General features: G+C 33.8%; 1 protein-coding gene across 7 annotated transcripts in view; it reads right to left on the bottom strand.

Moving 5' to 3' along the window:
- LOC143235562 (protein vein-like) overlaps positions 1–17,065 on the bottom strand; it is an 84,308-nt gene that overhangs the window by 26,121 nt on the left and 41,122 nt on the right. The window contains exon 1 of one of the 7 annotated variants that reach the window (XM_076473809.1): positions 11,037–11,167. The exons of the other annotated variants lie outside the window; for them this stretch is intronic. The gene's annotated coding sequence lies outside the window, so the exon portion shown is untranslated. Of the gene's footprint in view, positions 1–11,036; positions 11,168–17,065 lie in introns of those variants that run through there. 7 annotated transcript variants of the gene reach the window in all.

Here is a 17,065-nt window from a genome sequence, read left to right as displayed (position 1 = left end):
AGATCTCAAGGCATATTATAGAAGTTATGCAAAACACCTTTAAGTGTTGTTAAATTTATACCTGTTTCCTAGACAAAACAGCTCGTGGACTTTGGTACCACATGATAAGTTGGTCAAATACGCAGTTTGCGTAAACTACTAGTTTACTTGGTTAACACTGAAATTCTTCTGAAGTCGAGAATTTCACTAGATAACATAAAATATCAAATTATAACGTACATTATAATGTTAATTTCATTAACACGTATTGAAAATGAAGTGGTTTGATTAAGTTTTGAATGTAATGCAATACCTAGGCAAAAAGAAACTGAAAAATGGTAGCAGGGACCACTGATTTATAGAAATGCATATAGAATTCAACTAGCATGGACCACTGGTTTAGAGAAGTGCATATAGAATTCAACTAGCAGGGACCACTGGTTTAGAGAAGTGCATATAGAATTCAACTAACATGGACCACTGGTTCAGAGAAGTGCATATAGAATTCAACTAGCAGGGACCACTAGTTTAGAGAAGTGCATATAGAATTCAACTAGCAGGGACCACTAGTTTAGAGAAGTGCATATAGAATTCAACTAGCATTGACCACTGGTTTAGAGAAGTGCATATAGAATTCAACTAACATGGACCACTGGTTCAGAGAAGTGCATATAGAATTCAACTAGCAGGGACCACTAGTTTAGATATAGAATTCAACTAGTGCATATAGAATTCAACTAGCAGGGACCACTAGTTTAGAGAAGTGCATACAGAATTCAACTAGCATTGACCACTGGTTTAGAGAAGTGCATATAAAATTCAACTTACATTTAATTGTGTACATTTTACAAACTTGTTTCTATATTTTTGTGGAACACCACATAGGTTTCAACAAGTCTTTTTGTTTTTTTAATTTACTTGTGTTTGAATAGGATGATAATGTTTCTGAAACATTTAACTTACTGCTGAAAAGATTTTCATATTTAACGGTTTTTATATATATTAAACAACAAGGTCGTTTTTGTTGTAACATACTAATTGTAGTTTTATTTTTTTATGTTTAAGCATATGTTTTTACAATTTTTCCCTTGAAAATGACATTAATATAATCCTGTATTAGTCTTGTGGGGCTTTACGGATCCCAAATATTAAGAAACATTGGTGCTAAAAGATGGATGAATGTACAGTAGTTTCAGTATTGGGCTAATTTGCGTTAAATTGTTACACTTAGTTTAGATGATATAAAAAAGAATAGCTCTAATATTAAATTTTCATTTATAAAGGAAAATATTTTGAGTGTTTGTGTTTTCTATTTACAAAATAATAGTTTATTATTATTTATACACTTTAAGTGAGTTTTTAATGATTATGACAACTGTTAATTGGCTATCTGTACTCTGCCCACCCTAGATATCGAAACCCGGTTTCTAGTTCGCTAAATCCGAACACATATTGCTGTGCTACTGAGAGCTGATTGGATCTGCTAAGACCCTAAAAAGGTGACTATGGAAAATTTTAATAGAAAACCACCACAAGATTAAATATCATATACTTTACTAGTTTATTTTAATTCTGTCTATAGCACTATAATTCTTACTGTCTTTGCCAAAATATTCACGTATTTTTTTGTGTTTCTATGGACTGTATATGTTATCATTACTAAGGGTATTGTTACTTTATACAGACAATGTGTTGTGAGATTTTAGCACATCTAGTATTTTACAATTCAATGAGAGAATGTAACTACATATATCAGTTTTTATTACTTATTATTTATATGAAACAGTTATTATAACCAACAAGGTATTTTACATGGTATGTCTTAGGGACTAGAGTATAAGTATCGGATTGTAGGGGGCGTTGCAGGTGGATGTTAGGTTATTAATTGGTATAGGTATAAAGGTGTTCCTTTATATTGGTTTAAATCGGTACCCGTTTATACTCTCGTCCCTAAGACATGTGTTCGTCAACGGTCACGTTCAAACACTTTTTCTTAACCCGAAGATGACCTAGGAAGGTCGAAACGTTGTTCTCTCCTTATGAGTAAAAGTGTTAATTCCTCTACCAGCCGTTCTGAAATATATGGTGAAAGGTCTCATTCAGCAGAACAGAATATGAAGTCAGTAGTAAGTGTTGTTATTTTAAATATTAGTGAATATAAAAACTGAGTCATTCGTTTATTATATTTAGTTGTACAGAAATGAAATCACACACAGAGGGTTGACAGAGAGAACATTATATGCTTATAAAGTGAAACTGTATTTCTAAATATATAGAGAACTAAATAAGCGTCTTTGTCAGGATACTAAAAACTATTTAAAATATTTTGTTTGTTATAATAACAGTTTAATACAAATCATGGGCAATAAATCTGATATATGTTATAACAGTTCTGTCATTGACTTGTGAAAGCGAAACACAGATATAGTAAAATCCTGTGAAACACTGTCTACCAAAAGTAAAATTACCCTTGGTAACGATAGCATTTTCAGCTTATAGAACAACTATAAAAAGAACATAAATGAAATATTTTGTTAAGTACGGTAAAAGTTAAAGTGATATGGATAAAATGAAGATAAATAAGTGTTTTTCAGTATTTTAACGGTGAAAAGTATGCTTAAATATAGAAACTAAAACTATATAACCAGTATGTAAAAAAAACAACCAAAAAACAGCTGTTTTGTTCAATATCAATAAAAACGCTTTAGGTATGACAAAACTTTTCAGAAGTAAGTTAAATGTATTAGTAACATTACTGTCCTATATAAATTAACTAAATTTAATTAGAATGTATATCTTTTACAATAAGTTAGATTTTTTTTAAAGAAGAGATACAGCATTTCAAGGACTGGTACGATTATCGTGAAGCACATCACTTTTCAAGTAAAGAAAAAAACAAACATTTAAAAATTTAATAATGCATTTAATTCGGTTCTGGAATTGATAGTAGGTACTTATTCATATAATACCAATCCACGAGAACTTACAGATTGTTTATATGGGGTTAGAAAAAAAAAGAATAAATATAAAAAGAATGGAATAGTTTATGCAAAATAGTTGCATAATATGAGGATTGTATGGGGAAGTAACAATCAAAGACATATAGTAATGTGTCTAGGTAGTTGTTAACTATAGGATGGTTTCTTCTCTTAATGTCTTCTGTCATATTTCTCCAAGCCCGTTCCCCTGGCTGTGGTTTCGCTAGATAATAGATAGGGACAGTGGGAATCTCGTTAATCCATTCATGCGCGTCACTAATTAGATGACGAGGCATTTGGCTACCTTAAGAGAGTCATAGAAGAATATTGTTTTTATTCTTATGCTCGTGGACTTTGAAAGGGGGTTTCTGGTTTTCTTTTAACCTGATCTTCAAGTTACATTCTCAAATGTTGATTTAAATACTAAAGCATTATATACCATTAAAATTATGTATTTGAGAATTATTACATCCTTGACGAATATGTGATCAAACAAAACAACTCTTATTTACTGTAAAATCCGTGAATTATCAGGTCATCCCTTAGGTAATGTCTGATTTCAGGTACAGAAAAAGATAAAGGATTTCAAACGCTTTTAATATTATTTAATCGATAATGTATGTTACATTGTTAAAAGAATGTAGAGAGAGCAGTTTTTGACATCTTCATGTGTTCCAAGTTCTTTTCCATCAAGATAGTTCTGCAAACCTCGAAACAGATGATAATCAGATGGGGCAAGGTCTGGTGAACAAGGAGAATGTGAAAGTTTTTCCAGTCTAGCTTTTCAAACTTTGCAGATGTGATCCTTGCTGTATGGGGACGTGCACTATCTTGATGTAACACAACACCTTCTGTGCTAGTTCTTCAACTGTTACAGCACAATCTTCATAATTTACAGTCAGCAACAAGTCATCATTAAACTCAACAGGACGACCTGAATGTGGCGCATCACTTGAGCTGTAGTCACCTGATCTGAACTTTTGAAACAGCCTTCGACATTTTCTCTAATTTAGAGACTCCGCACCATAAAAACCTTAAATGTTTCGTGGAGTTTCTGCTGTACTATTGCCTTCTTAAATTCATAAATTAATTCATAATATGCTCCTCAGAAACATTCATCTTCATAAGGGCTTATCTGATTAATAATCTGAAAAAGTGGAGTTGGGTTAATTTCTTTTATTTGTTTGAACATTTTTATACAGGTCCTACTACATATTTTAGTCATTAAAGCTTTCTACCAAGACAGATATAATGATGTACATTCTATATATATAAGTTTTCCAAAATTAGACACTATTAATTTCGTTTTGAGTTTACTTAGTGATTAAATTTACCTTATTATATCAGGTCTTTCCATAAGTAATGTCCGAAAGTTTAATACAGAATGTGCATCATCATTTTTATCTTTGTAGAAGGCTTTAATGACTAAAATATGTAGTAGGACCTGTATAAGAAATATTCAGATAAATAAAAGAAACTAACCCAACCCCACTTTTTCTATTTCCACAAATTGAAAAAGAAAAATACTTCTGGACAATTTCTATTGCAATGACAGCCTTGCAAAGCGCCCTTAGAAACACGTTCTCTGATTCCATTTTATGGAACTATGATGCCATCATTTCTGATGACATTATCGACACCCATTAGTGACACTTTGTGGAGCTTTGACATAATCATCTCTGAAGTCTCTGACATCATCATCATCATTAACGTTATTTTCTGGGGTCAACATAGATGCGACACTCTCTGACATCGTACTTGGCAAGTGGGGCTCGATCCATAATGCGCATAGTTACTATTAACAATGAAATCTAGCACGCTATTCAGATACACACTCTGGCTTTCTTCTGCTGAAAACACTATGTATTTTTAATTGAAAGTACGTTATAAAAGCAGTAATTAACCTCACTATTAAATTAATAGTAACATTGTAAATGGTAAGTATGACTGACTTGATGCTGTCTCTTATATATTCCTTTCGTCACGCAAATATGTTTAATGGTCATATTTTGTATTGTTCATTGATTGGTTGGCGGTTACTTGACTCTGAGTAACTAAACTATCTATGCCAAACAATCAGTAAAAAAACGTAAACGTAAGATCGTCAAAAATCTAAAAATTAACAAGCTAAAAACCAAATATACTTAGAAAAAGCAGGTAAAAGCTAAATAGAATTGAAATGGCCAAGTTTTTGTGGAAACGAACAGGAAAGCATCGTGTGTAAATGAACTTGGAATTACTGGTCCATTAAAAATTCTGGATAAAAGTGGGCAAATGGCCACGCAACCAATATGAGTGGAGGTATCGTAAAATGACGTACCTCCACATAGTGTCGTAAGCCTTCTAAAGGTCAAATAATGTGGAAATAAGATGTTTTCACTTGAGGAACTCTTCCATGACAGATGTTTAAAGTCAAATAAGTTGGTAAATAGTAAAGTGCTGTTGCTGGAATTTACATTGAATGGGTAAGAGAAGATTGTTTGATTTTTCAAATCAAACAAGACGAGAATTAACCATCTCCTCTAAGACCTTACAGAGACAACTCATCAAAGCAATTGGACGATAGTTAGACGGAATCTTGAGAACCTTCCCAGTATTAGAGAAAGTGAAGAAGTAGCCTCTTGCCAAACATCACGAAAAACATTTTACTGCCACATCCAACTATAAAACCAATCAGAATAATGGCAAGTGCGATGGAACTGTATCTCATAGTGAACATGATCAGGTGTTACTAAAGTATTGCCAGACCAAAGAAGAGCACATGTGAGTTCCACTAGTGCAAATGAGTGATTATAGTTGTAGAAATGTTCTTCACAGTTTTGAAACATCGTTCCTCTTTCTCCTCTACCCACTTAGAGCAAGAACAAAATTACTCTAGATGGGAAATACACAATTAACACAGTGAGGTTTCATTCCGCACTCATAGAAGTCATGGTCTCTACCACCAAAATGAGAACACGTCAAAGAACCACGACATGATACCTTTAAAAGACTGCTCAGCTGATGTTTGAAAGAACGCAGATTGTTGGGAATATTTGGCCATACCTTACAGTTCAAGTAGCCTTTCTTGATAGTGGCAATGTAAACATCAAAATTAAAACAATGGTATCTAGCATAATTTAATCCTTTCGAGCGACGATACATCGCACAGCAATAATGCCTTGGCTGGAGAAACCAGCGAGGATCTCCAACTCGGGGATGTAATTCAAATTCCTCTCAACCATCACTCTTTGGGAGAATTTCCAAGTAGCATGGAAAGTAACCTCAAAAGGTACATTCCCAACAGCCTTAGAATTTAGGAGAGTTCACTGTTTTTTGGGTTAGACGTTTCTACCAAGCTATCCCCAAAACATTGCTTCTTGATGGACTTGGGACAGACAGGAAGACCCACTAATCTCTTCTGTTTGAAAAAAGAGAGATATTTGCCCTAAGGATTTGTCAGATAAGGAATAAAGGATTATAAATCGAGGTAAAGAATCTGATAGTGGTGTTAACTGTAGTCATCTCTGGTGATCAGTTAACTACAAGCTGCTGTTTTACTATTTTATTTCTCAAGGATTGGGGTATCCAGAATAAATAAAGAAAAATTCAGTGTTCACTGACCACACCCACCATGAGGTGCTATGAGTGGACACACTGCAATGACAAATAAAGATACTGTATTATTGCTCAAAGATTTTGAGCATTATACCTAAACACCACTGTTAGAAATAATGTCCACCACACCTATTAACAATGGCTAACACTGGTACTTGTTCGACCATAGCCCAATAGGATCAGCTGATTGATCCTGGGGTGGCCATCCAAAGGCCATCACTTTACAGGAATTCAAGGCCAAAGTGATGTGTTGGACTCCTCAAGAAACAAAATCCTCTTATCCTCTTCACGGGTCGCCACGAACGGCAAATACGTGGATGGACCTTCAGATTCCAGAGAAGCTATACTGAAAAGACAGACCCTTGAAGGAGGTCCTCTCACTATATATAGGTTGTTGCTGTTGTTAGTTTGAATTAAGAACAAAGCTACACAATGGACTATCTTTGCTCTGCCTACCACGGGTATCGAAACCCGGTTTCTAGCAGTGTGAGTCTGCAGACATACCACTGTGCCACTGGGTAGACACTAGATATAGGTATCCACACTGTCTGTATTTTCATGCTAACTATATCATACATGGATACACCCAAAATATACTAATTTTACGCATAATGTGGTTATATAAAAGCATTAACATTAGTATAAGTGCAAGAAGACAATTTTGCTGATAAAGAACATTTTCCCTCTAAAAATAACAAAAGAAAATTATATTAAGATGTTCATCGTATTTAAACAATGTCAAACAAGTAGTCTTACAGCCATAACCATGATTACTATGTATTATTGTCCAACACTGCAACTTCTATTCTAACAAACTTATTCAATAAACAATGAGATCAGTCTAGAGCATATATCTGACAAATTTCCCACAACTCAAAGTGTAGGAGCAAGGGAGGTAAGACATTCCGATTTCCTTTGTTAAAATGGTAATTCAAGTACGTTAGTAGTTCTGCCATGCTGTCATCTAGAGTGGATTATATATAACTATTATTCACGTGTACACAAGCACAAGCAATCTGGCGGACGAATGTGAATGATCTAAGCGAGGCTTTATTGTCTGATATATTAAAATCTCTGATCATAAGTAAGCACCTAAATTTGTGCAGAGTCGATTTATCTTGGTAGGAGCAGTTGACGAAAAAGAAAAATATGGAAGCTCCTACTGCACCGATATTTTCTTTGAGAGCTGTTAATGTAAAAGTTTGGAAACGGCTTGACTAGGTAGGATAAAACCTATATTAAAGTGTACGACGTTATGACAAGATTGTGTCATCCTTTGGTCGAGTTTAAAATCAAATTTAAGCTGTTAACGTAAGTTAGGCTTGAAATTTTATTTTGTTCATGTTATATAAAACTGGTTGAGAAACGCTGCCTCAAATAATGTGCAACTTAAGCAAGGTTCATGGTCTTCATGATCCTATCTGGAAGCAATACATGAGGTTAAGAATTACAACAGCATTTTAAATTGCTATTGTTATAAAGACCATTTTATCCCATCTTGGATGATAGAGGGAACTTTGTATTGATTTCTGGAGATAAAATAGCTTAAATAATAAGTGTATTTTTTTTAGTATATATAAAATGTGGACATTCAATATTTGCTTTAACTAAAACTACCATTTATAGTAAAAAAACAGGTCATTTAATATCTTTTTGCTTTTATGTGGCAATCGTTTTATTTGTTCAAAATCACATTGCCAAAAAGTCAGAAATTCGCCACATATCGTAAACATACATGCTGGGGTTTTTAATATGTTATCTGTAGAGCTATGACATACCACTGTAGTAGTAATATTTTCGAACTGATTATAATTTTCTACGTAGCTATTACTTCCCACTTAGTTATAAGTTAAATAATTAAATAAGAAGTGATAAACATAGAGGAAGTAACAGCAAATTAAGAAGGACTTTGTTTGGCTTTTTATTTTTAGAGCAAAGCCACAGTAGGAGCTTGAATTGTGTATTACTGTTATAGTGTTATAAATCTTTAAACTCACTACTGTCGTACCTAGAGACTAAGAAGAAATAACCAAATAAGAAACGACAATGAATTAGCCAGTATAATCAAGTAGAAAGTGTTAACAAAGTGTATATATATACATACACCCACACTATAGCAGTCTCAACATCCGACACTATATTTAGCAAAAATACTTACTTAGAACAATTAGAAAGATTCAGAAGGTTCAACTAACCATTTTCATTCGTACTCTTTGTCCTATCTTAAGTCTCCACATAGGAACTGGGATGTATCTTGAGTGTCACACTTTTCATTAATAAAATCAATTCTATCACTAAACAATTTCTTCTTACTATTGAAGCAGCCTCTATGGCAATGACTTCCACATTTTTTGTTGGTTATTGAACATGAAGTTTATTGAGTGGCAGCTTCAAACAGCTTCACACAGTTGCTTGTTAGTGTGGATCAAAACAAAATTTCACTTTCACCTACAGGATTTACACTCCGATTCTGAACTCTATCTAGGTATTGTGCTTTTCGTAGTTTTGACAAAAAGTTCTTGGAACTTCTGTTTAACTACAAACTGATTTTTATTCCTCACATTGAGCAGATTCATGTCAAGTGTATAAAAGAAATAAACATCCTTTGCATCCTTTCTTCCACCTCTTGAAGAGCAGATTGATATTCTGTGTGCAAGACCTATCATGACTTCATATGATGCAAGCTAAACTACGGAACTTTCTGCACTTCACCAGTCCATAATCTGTACACTGAATCCTGTGACACTTCTCTTCACCTGAGATCTTTGCAACATTTTCTGCATATGCTACTAAGCTTTCATCCTTACCATAGCATCCCACTTTGGGTTGTGTGCACCTTCCTTGGTAGGCTGCGCTCTTTAAGATAGATGATCTGCCAGTCATTTTCTCCTTCATATTCAATATCAGCTGGCTGAAATGGCTTTGTAAATAAATGCTATTGCTGGGTTTGATGATAGCATATCATGCTCTGATTCATTACCATCTTCACTTGAGAGCTTTCCTTGAGTTACGTGAGGAAGATAGACACTCTCGATTGGAAGTATCGTCTTCTCTTTGCCAAACATTTTTTGAACTATTTTTCTGTTCCAGTTTATTGGATGGTTCAAAATCAAGTGACTCTTTGGGGTTTGCCATGATATGTTGTGGCCCAGTGGTTTCTCACAGGATCCTCTCTACAATTTTATGTTCACTGTTGAGTTGTTTTCTTGCCTTGGATTGGTGGACTTAGCATATAGTTCGATGTGACTTTGCTATAAGAAAATACACACGTACGCGCCTTGGATCGTTTTCAAGCAGCATATTAACTGATTTACTTAGCTTGCTATTGGTCCTAGAATAATTTAATATGACTTTCATCCTGTTCTCTTGAAGATTTAGTTGTTGGTTTGAATTAATCACAAAGCTACACAATGGGCTATCTGTGCTCTGCCCACCACAGGTATCGAAACCCGGTTTTTAGCGTTGTAAGTCCGCAAACATACCGCTGAGCCACTGGGGGGCTGAAGATTTAGAAAATGACTAGCTCAGTTTTTTCTATCATTAATTTCTGTCCATATTTTATGGATAACTAGTCATGTTGGTATTCGCAGGAATAATTTTACTGACACTGTAATTAAATCAGTTTGTTCTAGTATTATCACAACCATGCGTGTCCTATATGCCAATTATATTTGCATAATAGGGTCACGGCTTTGCACCACTTGACAATCGATTTGGAATGAAAAACTTTATAATAAACATTTACAAATCAAACATATGGTTGTAATTTAGCCATCTACTTTCTGTGAGGATTAGAGGATAAGTAGAAGTCTTAGATAGGCTATGTATTGACCACATGCTTTAATTTATATTATGTGTGACTGATCTGCCAATGTGGCCTTTGTAGCACTCTGGCCACAGTTTTCCATATTTTGGTGTCGTGGCTGTCATTATAAACATGAGTGACGGCACCATTTTAGACGTGTTACCACTGATGTTAGACAATGCCATTGGTGATAGTGACACTGTCACACTTAATTGTGTTTTTATTTTTTGGAGCCACTGATCTTTTAATTCTGTTTAGTTTTACCTGTTTTTATATTTTTCCAATTATTTTTTCTTTTTATATTTTATGGTGTTTAATTTATATTTGCATTTTTATCTGTTGTGTGGCGCAGACAACCTCGCCCCTTAAGCACCGACCAGTTAATCGGACGTTTTGCTAGGGTGAATTAAAATACATTTGAGTCTCCATCTACTGTTACCTTTCGGTATATCAGTTCCATCATATCTGACCTTACTACATCGAAAGGCCTCAACCATTATTCGTACATAGTTGCTCAATCTATTATAATACTGGAGGTTTATTCTAATGTAGTACTAAGTAGGCGAACAACAATTTATAAGTAATATATTTTGAGAAAACATACTTTATATTTCTTCCAAAATAAATCACTTTATTATGCTTGTTATTTACCAATTAATTATTATTCGAATACTCACAGATCAGAAGAGGATTTTTCTGTCTTTTAATCTTAAAATGCAATCAGGGAAGGATCTTTTCTTCTCTTCTATTTATAAAACTTCGAGTCTTTTTTTCTCGGCAATCACATAAGGATAGCGACTAATTTCACTGGTAAGTGAAAGGCAAGTGAGAAGTTCTTTATAACTCAGTAAGAAATTTTGTTTGACCAATCAGTACTTAGTTCGTGTTCATGGAACTGGTTTTTCAACAATAAATATGTTCTGTGTTGTGATGCCGACGTAATTTCCACATTCTAAAGTAGTGGGATTTGGATGTCAGATTATTATGCAATTTTATAGAATGTGAGTCACACTAAACAAAAATAAGGAACATTTAGGGCTATTTCATTGTCACAATGAAAGATTATTATGAAGCCAAAATTATGTAATCGTATTACCAAATACTAATAAACTCAGAACAATAGAACTAATATAGTATACGAATATTTGTTTTAAGCGCAAAGCTATACAGAGAGCTTTTAATCTTGTAAGCCCACAAATTTACGTTGATATACAGAAGAGTAGTATATGAATAGTATAACTATTATTGTGTTGAACACAAATTAATATCCAAATTATTTAGCATAGACTATCTGTTAATAAAGCAAGTTATCTGTATCTTATATCACTGAACGTTTGGACAGGTGATCAACTGAAAGTGAGAAGATGAATTGCTATAATCAGCAAAAGTTCGTAGAGCTTATTGTTTCATTGTTTTTAAATCACATATTTTATTCCATGATAAGATTTTATGAGATGAATTTAATATTGTGTGTATAAAGTATTGTGTATAATAAATAAAATGAATAATATTGAATCAAGACAAAAGTGTTAAAAAGTTTCAAGTAGTGCTATGTTTTTGTCAAGGAAATATTCGTTTCATATTATATAGGCAGACACGTAATGGAGATACATACAACGAAAAATATTTTTCACACAAAATTTCATATAGGTGGTACTGCAAACTTTATTTTGTTTTTTGTTAACTGGTGTCGATCTGAGACATACATCTTTGTCTTAAAAGAGTTTTTTGTTAACTGGTGTCGATCTGAGACATACATCTTTGTCTTAAAAGAGTTTTTTGTTAACTGCTGTCGATCTGAGACATACATCTCTGTCTTAAAAGAGTTTTTTGTTAACTGGTGTCGATCTGAGACATACATCTCTGTCTTAACAGAGTTTTTTGTTAACTGGTGTCGATCTGAGACATACATCTCTGTCTTAAAAGAGTTTTTTGTTAACTGGTGTCGATCTGAGACATACATCTCTGTCTTAAAAGAGTTTTTGTTAACTGGTGTCGATCTGAGACATACATCTCTGTCTTAAAAGAGTTTTTTGTTAACTGGTGTCGATCTGAGACATACATCTCTGTCTTAACAGAGTTTTTTGTTAACTGGTGTCGATCTGAGACATACATCTCTGTCTTAAAGAGTTTTTTGTTAACTGGTGTCGATCTGAGACATACATCTCTGTCTTAAAAGAGTTTTTTGTTAACTGGTGTCGATCTGAGACATACATCTCTGTCTTAAAAGAGTTTTTTTGTTAACTGGTGTCGATCTGAGACATACATCTCTGTCTTAACAGAGTTTTTTGTTAACTGGTGTCGATCTGAGACATACATCTCTGTCTTAAAAGAGTTTTTTGTTAACTGGTGTCGATCTGAGACATACATCTCTGTCTTAAAAGAGTTTTTTGTTAACTGGTGTCGATCTGAGACATACATCTCTGTCTTAAAAGAGTTTTTGTTAACTGGTGTCGATCTGAGACATACATCTCTGTCTTAAAAGAGTTTTTGTTAACTGGTGTCGATCTGAGACATACATCTCTGTCTTAACAGAGTTTTTTTGTTAACTGGTGTCGATCTGAGACATACATCTCTGTCTTAACAGAGTTTTTTGTTAACTGGTGTCGATCTGAGACATACATCTCTGTCTTAAAAGAGTTTTTTGTTAACTGGTGTCGATCTGAGACATACATCTCTGTCTTAAAAGAGTTTTTTTGTTAACTGGTGTCGATCTGAGACATACATCTCTGTCTTAAAAGAGTTTTTTGTTAACTGGTGTCGATCTGAGACATACATCTCTGTCTTAAAAGAGTTTTTTGTTAACTGGTGTCGATCTGAAACATACATCTCTGTCTTAACAGAGTTTTTTGTTAACTGGTGTCGATCTGAGACATACATCTCTGTCTTAAAGAGTTTTTTTGTTAACTGGTGTCGATCTGAGACATACATCTCTGTCTTAAAAGAGTTTTTTGTTAACTGGTGTCGATCTGAGACATACATCTCTGTCTTAACAGAGTTTTTTGTTAACTGGTGTCGATCTGAGACATACATCTCTGTCTTAAAAGAGTTTTTTGTTAACTGGTGTCGATCTGAGACATACATCTCTGTCTTAAAAGAGTTTTTTGTTAACTGGTGTCGATCTGAGACATACATCTCTGTCTTAAAAGAGTTTTTTGTTAACTGGTGTCGATCTGAGACATACATCTCTGTCTTAAAAGAGTTTTTTGTTAACTGGTGTCGATCTGAGACATACATCTCTGTCTTAACAGAGTTCTTTGTTAACTGGTGTCGATCTGAGACATACATCTCTGTCTTAAAAGAGTTTTTTGTTAACTGGTGTCGATCTGAGACATACATCTCTGTCTTAACAGAGTTTTTTGTTAACTGGTGTCGATCTGAGACATACATATCTGTCTTAAAAGAGTTTATTGTTAACTGGTGTCGATCTGAGACATACATCTCTGTCTTAACAGAGTTTTTTGTTAACTGGTGTCGATCTGAGACATACATCTCTGTCTTAAAAGAGTTTTTTGTTAACTGGTGTCGATCTGAGACATACATCTCTGTCTTAAAAGAGTTTTTTGTTAACTGGTGTCGATCTGAGACATACATCTCTGTCTTAAAAGAGTTTATTGTTAACTGGTGTCGATCTGAGACATACATCTCTGTCTTAAAAGAGTTTTTTGTTAACTGGTGTCGATCTGAGACATACATCTCTGTCTTAAAAGAGTTTTTTGTTAACTGGTGTCGATCTGAGACATACATCTCTGTCTTAAAAGAGTTTTTTGTTAACTGGTGTCGATCTGAAACATACATCTCTGTCTTAACAGAGTTTTTTGTTAACTGGTGTCGATCTGAGACATACATCTCTGTCTTAAAAGAGTTTTTTGTTAACTGGTGTCGATCTGAGACATACATCTCTGTCTTAAAAGAGTTTTTGTTAACTGGTGTCGATCTGAGACATACATCTCTGTCTTAACAGAGTTTTTTGTTAACTGGTGTCGATCTGAGACATACATCTCTGTCTTAAAAGAGTTTTTGTTAACTGGTGTCGATCTGAGACATACATCTCTGTCTTAAAAGAGTTTTTTGTTAACTGGTGTCGATCTGAGACATACATCTCTGTCTTAAAAGAGTTTTTTTGTTAACTGGTGTCGATCTGAGACATACATCTCTGTCTTAAAAGAGTTTTTTTGTTAACTGGTGTCGATCTGAGACATACATCTCTGTCTTAACAGAGTTCTTTGTTAACTGGTGTCGATCTGAGACATACATCTCTGTCTTAAAAGAGTTTTTTGTTAACTGGTGTCGATCTGAGACATACATCTCTGTCTTAACAGAGTTTTTTGTTAACTGGTGTCGATCTGAGACATACATATCTGTCTTAAAAGAGTTTATTGTTAACTGGTGTCGATCTGAGACATACATCTCTGTCTTAACAGAGTTTTTTGTTAACTGGTGTCGATCTGAGACATACATCTCTGTCTTAAAAGAGTTTTTTGTTAACTGGTGTCGATCTGAGACATACATCTCTGTCTTAAAAGAGTTTTTGTTAACTGGTGTCGATCTGAGACATACATCTCTGTCTTAAAAGAGTTTATTGTTAACTGGTGTCGATCTGAGACATACATCTCTGTCTTAAAAGAGTTTTTGTTAACTGGTGTCGATCTGAGACATACATCTCTGTCTTAAAAGAGTTTTTGTTAACTGGTGTCGATCTGAGACATACATCTCTGTCTTAAAAGAGTTTTTTGTTAACTGGTGTCGATCTGAGACATACATCTCTGTCTTAAAAGAGTTTTTGTTAACTGGTGTCGATCTGAGACATACATCTCTGTCTTAAAAGAGTTTTTTGTTAACTGGTGTCGATCTGAGACATACATCTCTGTCTTAAAGAGTTTTTGTTAACTGGTGTCGATCTGAGACATACATCTCTGTCTTAACAGAGTTTTTGTTAACTGGTGTCGATCTGAGACATACATCTCTGTCTTAAAAGAGTTTTTTTGTTAACTGGTGTCGATCTGAGACATACATTTCTGTCTTAACAGAGTTTTTTGTTAACTGGTGTCGATCTGAGACATACATCTCTGTCTTAAAAGAGTTTATTGTTAACTGGTGTCGATCTGAGACATACATCTCTGTCTTAACAGAGTTTTTTGTTAACTGGTGTCGATCTGAGACATACATCTCTGTCTTAAAAGAGTTTTTTGTTAACTGTTGTCGATCTGAGACATACATCTCTGTCTTAAAAGAGTTTTTGTTAACTGGTGTCGATCTGAGACATACATCTCTGTCTTAAAAGAGTTTATTGTTAACTGGTGTCGATCTGAGACATACATCTCTGTCTTAAAAGAGTTTTTTGTTAACTGGTGTCGATCTGAGACATACATCTCTGTCTTAAAAGAGTTTTTTGTTAACTGGTGTCGATCTGAGACATACATCTCTGTCTTAAAAGAGTTTTTGTTAACTGGTGTCGATCTGAGACATACATCTCTGTCTTAAAAGAGTTTTTTGTTAACTGGTGTCGATCTGAGACATACATCTCTGTCTTAAAAGAGTTTTTTGTTAACTGGTGTCGATCTGAGACATACATCTCTGTCTTAACAGACAAAAGATATAAAGTGGAAAACTTCCATGGAAACTAAATATGAGCTTAGTTTAAAATATATATATATTAATACAAAGAAACTTCTGAAATATGAAGCAACTGTTTTAGCCTCCTAAATTTTCGAACTTCGAAACTCATTCCTCAAAATCCTTGATTTAAATGGACCATTGGATTGTATTTTAAAAATTATGTTACACATACTTTGTTACTTTAAGTAATTTCGGTTGCATATTTTTCAACTGAAAATTACATGGAATATGAGCTTAGTCTTAAAATAATCATATCTGAGACAAAAAGATCCATATTTTAGGATATTACTTTAACGAATTTTCGGCATATCCCTATCTACCAGTAGCTTTTTGTTTTGCTTGTTAACAAGGGTAATCTCTAAATACGTTATTCGTTTTTGTTAATGTTTCTGTTTCATACATATAAACTTATAATCGGGATACAGTCAATTTGAATTTATATAGAAATGTCATAATTTTAACATTTGAAACACCTTAAATAAAGGACCAAGATAAACGACCCTAAATGATATGCTACAGATAAAGTGTTTACATTTTCAGATTTGTTCTATAACCGATGGACACAAAAAGCGTTTCAACTTAGAGTTTATGTTTTTGAGTTGAGCTAAAAGTTTTATTGGAAATTCATCAACAGTGCAGAAAGAGAGTTTTATTGGAACGCTATTATGTGCAGCATTCATTCTGAATAGTATAAAAAAGAAAGACTGCATACGTGATTCATGATACGCTTGAAGGAGATTGAGAGTGACATACAATTGTAATCTTATGAAGTATTCCAACCAGAAAATTCACAGAGATACCAAGAGTAAAAACAAAGTAATCGTTCTGTTACTTAGCTGACACGGGATATAATTTATAATATGAAAGTAGAAGACAATTATCTTGTAGAATGCTATAAAGTGAGCTTAAAATCTCTGCATAATTATTCACTTCACATTCTTTGAAGTTACTTCGCCATTAACTTTCTTGTTTCGTTGAACGTCTTAGACTCGAAACAGATGTGAACATTTCTAAAAAAAATCAAGCATTTTATGACATCTTCTTATGTTCGTAAAATATTTGAAAATGTAAATAAGTATTATACTCT

The sequence above is a fragment of the Tachypleus tridentatus genome, chromosome 12 (genome assembly GCF_004210375.1).
Source record: "Tachypleus tridentatus isolate NWPU-2018 chromosome 12, ASM421037v1, whole genome shotgun sequence".
Taxonomy (NCBI): domain Eukaryota; kingdom Metazoa; phylum Arthropoda; class Merostomata; order Xiphosura; family Limulidae; genus Tachypleus; species Tachypleus tridentatus.
Note: the sequence above shows the minus strand (reverse complement) of the source record. Positions and strands in the feature narration are given on the sequence as shown.